The sequence below is a fragment of the Lathyrus oleraceus genome, chromosome 1, assembly GCF_024323335.1.
Source record: "Lathyrus oleraceus cultivar Zhongwan6 chromosome 1, CAAS_Psat_ZW6_1.0, whole genome shotgun sequence".
Lineage (NCBI taxonomy): Eukaryota > Viridiplantae > Streptophyta > Magnoliopsida > Fabales > Fabaceae > Lathyrus > Lathyrus oleraceus.
Window position 1 is genome coordinate 218,790,075 of NC_066579.1, and position 6,787 is coordinate 218,796,861.

Consider the following 6,787-nt stretch of genomic DNA (forward strand, 5'->3'; position numbering starts at 1 on the left):
GTGAAGAATTGAGAGCCAATCGAAGGCTTGAAGTTTCTGAAAAATCACCTTCGGGTAGCTATGATTTGGCTTGATCTTGATCTAAATTCACTTGGTTCTTCCTCTTCTTGCTTGTAGTGACCAATTGAGATGAAAAAGGCAATGAATCCTTGGAGTTTGAATCTCAAAACAGAAGGTGAAATTCAAACTTGATTTGAAAGAAATCTTCAAGGAATTCTATGGTGTAGGGTTCTGGGATGGCTTGGCAAGGCTTGGGCAATGTGTATGTACTGATCTTGAGGCAATGTAATGGTATATATAGACTATGGAATTCAGTTTTGGACCCTTTTCAAATTTGGCCAAAAATAGTAACATTGGTGCATGGATGCAATGACATTGATTTGGTCCCAAGCAATAATGCAATCCCATTATAATTAGTTCACAATGAGTACTTAAATCATCACATGTAAGCATGCAAAGAAAAATGATCACTTGAGTTCAAAACTTGCCAAAATAAACCCAACAAAGGAACCATACGCAAGTCCCTCAATTCTTGTCCAAATGAAGTGATCTTGGACTTTTTGGAAAGTTGACATCAAGGGGAACAACTTTGATCTTGAAAACGTTTCCATTTGGAGCTTAGATCATGACGGATTATGAGGTCGAAGTTGGATAAATCAAACATAATTGAAAATTTTCTAAGTACCAAGTCAAATGACCACTTCTTCCACCTTGAATAACGTTTTCTATGAGCTCCAAATGAAAATTGTTCCTTCACCAACGTTGTATATATTTCATCCTTTTTAAATTTTGTCACAAATTTGACATCATTTGGATTTGGCATGAGGGATTTATGCATTTTAGAAGTTGAGGAAAATTGTTTGTTCAATGATAATGGCCCAAAATGACCTATAATGATTCCCCTTGGCACATGCCCTTTAAATTTGAATTTGACATTTCTCAAATAATCAAAGTTGGAGAAGACATCTTTAATTTGATCATGACGCTTGTATGGCCTTCATATCATAAAAATTGAGCAAGTTATGGTTATTTGAAGTTGACCTCCTAACTAGGGCACAAACAAAATGACCTATAATCTTTCACCATGACAAAATAACTTTCCAAGCAAAAATAGCTCTTGATGTAAACATGAAAGTTGTTTTTAATATAATAAAGAGAAAATTTTCTCTTGAAATCATTTTTATATGACAAACATTTTAGGAGATAGGGTATAGGGAACCCCAGGTTTGACCAGTTGACTTTCTCTAGTCAACCTCTTTGAACTAACTTGCAAACTTGAAGTTCTCTTGATCTTTAGGACTCATGGAGGATCATATATGTATAAGATTATGTATAGTGAAGTATACCTTGAATATATTTGATCAAATGTTGAAGAAATTGGCTGAGGAAGTCACACAAGATACCCAGATAAATTAGGACTTCCAAGGCAAACAAGCTTCAAGCTCTTGATGAATTCTTGATCAAAATGATAAAGGAAGAACATGGGGATCCATATATGATGCTTAGAACCAATGTTAATAATTCCTTGATTTATCTCTTATCATGAGGGCCTCAAACCCTAGTTGTGAGCTTGATGAGGCATAGGTGGATACATACACTACCTACAAAAGAAACAAAGCTATACATAGACATATTTTTGGTATTTTGGTAAGTAAACAAAGAAACATAAAGTATGATACAATCAAAAGTTCTTGGTGATCTCTCTCAATGCAAACCCAATGGATAAGGGGTAAGGAGGGTGCCAATGTGTGATCCCAGAGCCAATGTAAATGAGGAGATAGAATGAGGGATCTTAGGGTCAAATTTGAGGTCTTACACTCAACAATAAGTGTAGCAGTCTCATTATCCTCAAGCTTTTTCTTATTGGATAAGATCTCTTTAAGGAACTTAGCATTTGCATAATAGCTTATGTAAAAGGTGTAAGACCCCAATTTTGACCCTAAGATCCCTCATGCTATCTCATCATATGCATTAGCATTGGGATCACACCTTGGCATCCTCCTTACCTCTCATCCATTGGGTTTGCATTGGGAGAGATCACCAAGCATCATATGATTGTTTCATACTTTGTATTTTTAGCATTTTACTAACCAAAATACCAAAAATATGTCTTTGTATAAACTAACTCTTTTGTAGGTAGGGCATGTGCTCACCTTTGATCTATCAAGCTCACATCTAGGATTTAAGACCTTTAGTGCAAGAGCTCAATCAAGATTGGTTTACTATGTCTCTAAGCATAATATATGGATCCACATGGTTTTCACATATTATTTTGATCAAGAATTCATCAAGAGTTTGGAGTTGGTTTGCCTTGGAAACCCTAATTCATCTAGGTATCTTGTGTAACTTCTTCAACAAGCTTCTTCACCAATTGATCAAATTTTTAAAGGGATACTTCAAGTTTCATCATATTATGCATATATGATCTCCCATGAGTCCCAAAAGTCAAGAGAATTGCAAGTTAGCAAGTTGGTTAATGGTGGTTGACCAGAGGAATTCATCTGATCAAAACTAGGGTTCCCTAGACCCTATCTCCTACAATTTGTATCATATGAAAATGATTCCAATATAAACATTACTCTAAATGACATTTCAAACAACTTTCATGTTGAGGTCTAGAGCTAGTTTTGCTTGGAAAGTCATTTTTTATGGTGAAAGATTATAGGTCATTTTGTCTAAACCCTAATTTGGAGGTCAACTTCCCAAGGCCATAACTTGCTCAATTTTTATGATATGAAATATTTCCAAGTTTTACAATAAAATTCATTATTTCTAATTCAACTTTTATGTTTGGAGTAAGATCTAATTCGACTTTTATGTGCATGTGATATGAGGATACATTATAGGTCATTTTGGACCAATGCCATTGAATAAGTGATTTTCCTCAACTTCAAAAATGCATAACTCCTTCGTATTAAATCCAAATAAGGTCAAATATGTTACCATTTTGAAGGATTTTGATAGAGATATAACTTTGATGAAGGAACCATTCTCATTTGAAGCTCACATAAAAAGTTAGCCAAGGTGGAATAAGTGAACATAAGGCTTGACACTTAGAAAACTTTTTGACATGTTTGATTTTCCCAACTTCCACCTTAAAATTCATCATGATCCAATCTTCAAATGAAAAAGTGTCAAACATGAAAGTTGTTCCTCTTGATCTAACCTTTCCAAAAAGTCCAATTTCATCCATTTTTGACAAGATTTGAATGGGTTGCGCATGGCTTGAACATTGCATCATCGTTTGGCAAGATTGAACTTCAAACTTCCACACACCAATGCATGACATTCCAACATGATCCCAGACTTGTTTGTATTCAATTATGGACCAAATGACATGATTTCATGGGCCTGTACACGCCCATGCACCCATGCATCACTCATTGCTATTTTTGGATTCCATGTTCAAGTGTGCAAATATCAAATCAATTGGCTATAAATAGAGACCTCTAGGCTCAGAATTGAGAACCCTGCACGCCAGCTTTGATCCCAAGCATTCAAACCCTCCCATTCCAAAGGATAATCTTGATAATTTCCATTTGGAAATTGAGTGTGAATCTCACTGTTTTGAGATTCAAATCTCCAAGGATCTAAAGCCTTTTGATCATTCTATTCTACTCCTTCAAGCATCCTGAGCAAGATCAAGCACAAACAAGAGCAAGAACCATCGAATTCAGACCTACATTGAAGGTATTTTCCAGAAATTTTCATCTCTTCAATTCTCACTCAATTCTCCATAATTCTCTTGGATCTTTGGTTGTCTGAAGTCCTACCAATGTAGGCAACAAGATTGAGTTGTGTTGAGGTCAAATCGAAGCAACTCAGATCTTGCACCTCAAATTTCAACTCCTTGTATCTCTCAATATACTTGGAGTTAGGATAAATTGAGGCCAGATTCAAGCTCAATGCAATTTTTACATTAAAATCATGTCCTTTTTTTAATTTTGGTGATGGTTGTGACTGAACCAGTCCGGTGAGGCTCACCGGAGAAGGAAACCAGAGCTTTGGCTCCGGTGGTAAGTTGGCAGTCATTAGAACCACAGGATCCATTTAAATTAATTTAATCTCGTGTGTTGGTTTGGATTACCGTTTGTGTGGCGCGCTGACTCAAGACCATGGTGGAAAGCGCGCTGAGAGCCACTTGATCTGCCACCTCAATTAATGAGGGAGATCAAGTGATCCACGTTTTTTCTTATTTTCTGATTTTCATTTTATTTGGTTTATTTTCATTAATTCATATTAATTTTAATATTGATCTAAAAAATATGAGAGTTTCACCCAAAAAAATTAAATAAGTTCCTCTTTCATTTTCTGAATTAAAATTATTTTTTGGATCATTATTAATATTTTCATGATTTAATTGATTTTGTGAATATTTTTAATTGTTTAAAAATAGTTTTAAGTTTCCAAAACTTATGAAATTTTTTCTCCAAAGTCCTTTGACCTTGTTTGATCTATGATAAATCTCATGGCCATTTCTTTGGTGTTTTGATGAGATTTTAGGAATTTGACAAACCATAATTTAATTTAATGCATTATTTAATTGATTTTAATTGTTTAATTGCAAAATAAATTATGTTGAGCATTTGATATTGACTTGTTGAGTTTGACTTGTGTTGTTGGGCCTTGGTCAAGGTTGATTTGACTTTGTTGAGTTAAAATCATTGGATTTAGGGGATTGATGAAATGTACATTTCATCTCCCAAAATGAATGAATGATTTTAATTTGATAAAAGTCCTCCTTTTACCGATTTGTGTTGATTCCATTTCCCCTCCCTCTCCATCTCAATCCCATTCTCTTCTCATGCATTTCATGGACCTATGATATCTCCATATCCTAAGGCTAGTTGATTGTAAAATCAACATAAGTATGGATTAGATTAGGTCTACCCCTTTTGCATATTCTTTTCAAGTGTGGTATGTTTTAGGAGCATGGTTCATAATACCATGTCTCTAACATGCATTAACACTAAAATTCTTATTACCCGATCTCAAATAGTTGTGACTTCTACATAAGTCCAATTACGATTGCTTAACATAGCGCTAAATTGTTGACACAAAAAAGGCATAGCATTCTAGTAAGTGAGATTATAAGTCTCCCCTCTTTGATGGTATTGTGTCGAAACTTGGCCTTTTTTCCTTCCTTTGGAATATGTCTTGGTTCAAGGATCCATGCTTGTGATAAGTGGGTTGAGTGTTCTCCAAAGAATGACTTAAACAAAACAAAAGCAAAAGCAATACTAACTTTTAATCAACTAAAAACTAACATTTAATTTCAAGCCATTTACTTTTATGCACTTTAATTTTAAGTCTTATTTCATTTGCCATTATTCATACCATTCAATTTTTTTACTTTTAATTTCATTTTCACTTTGCTCATTTTAGCCATATCTTGTGAATATATTGTGTTTGTTTATACTTGTTTATGTTGTGGTCTTTTGATCTTAATGTACATAATAACAACAAAAACCCTAAAAAAAACATTTGTGTGGACTATTGGATTTGATCTGAGACATTGGACTTAGAATTAGGCAACACTCCCTATGCAAAGGACTTGGCCAATGCCAACTTTCAAAAAAACCAAGTGCTTGTGAAGTGAACTTTCATCTTATACAATATTGAAGATCCATTGGAGTTCATCTGCAACATGATCATTTTGAAGTTGTTACTTTGAACCTGTGTTTAATGCATATCTTTGAAGTCATATGATACATGGGGAATTATGAAGAAGATCGTGGAATTTCTAAGCTTGGATGTGGCTATCTTTATTTGATACCTTTCTATTCATCTTGCTATTTGAGTATTGATATTGCTTGATTCTAAAGTCCAAGGGATATTCGGGTTTCTATATGACATTCTTGTCTATTGGATTGCATCCCGTTGGTTAGATCTTTTCAACTCTTAACTTTTAAATTTTTGCTTAGGATTAGTCTCTTCATCTCCTCCCCACTTCTTTAATTTCAAAATCTCCCCCTTCTTTTAAAATCTTCTTTGCTTGTATTTTCTAAACTTAGACCATTTTGCAAATTAGAAACTTTGGCCTTATGTCATCGCATTTTTAAACTCTTTTCTTAATCAAACTTGTAAATGAACTTAACTATACTTGACTTAAATTTTCAAAAGACAAAATGAACTAACACTCACTCAAACCTCTTTAGGCCTTTGGTGCCTTTGTAAAACTTTAATTTTTTTATAAAAGCAATGCATTCACTTTGAAAGTTATACCACGAACTACGAGGTTTTGATCCCTCATTTTTATGTTGGTACGTAGGCACAAGTCCGAAGGTCTTGTCAAACACAAAAATATATTTAATGAATTCTTCTCTCATCCTCCCACTCTATTATTTGCAAACATAATTTTGTATAAAAATACATATGCACACAAAAATGGATCCCTAGGAGTACCTAGGACACTTTGGGTGCTAACACCTTCCCTCTGTGTAACCAACCCCCTTACCTGTAATCTCTGGCATTTTATTAGTTTTAATTTGAAAAATTCTTATCTTCGGGTTTTGTTCGTACTTTTCCCTTTCCCTTGGAAACAATAAAAGCGTGGTGGCGACTCTGGTTTAATTGACGTCTAGCTTATCCATAGCTCGATGGTCATGAATTTACTACTACAAAACGTATAATGATATTCAGTTATTTTAGAAGTTCTACAAATTTCTTAAATTTCCCTTCATTTTTAGACTTAGTAAGTCTTTGAGGATAAAGTATAGGTGGTTTTTATGGTGGCGGAGGCACATAAGGTTTTTCTTTCTCCATGGCCTCTTCGTGTTTGTCTTCC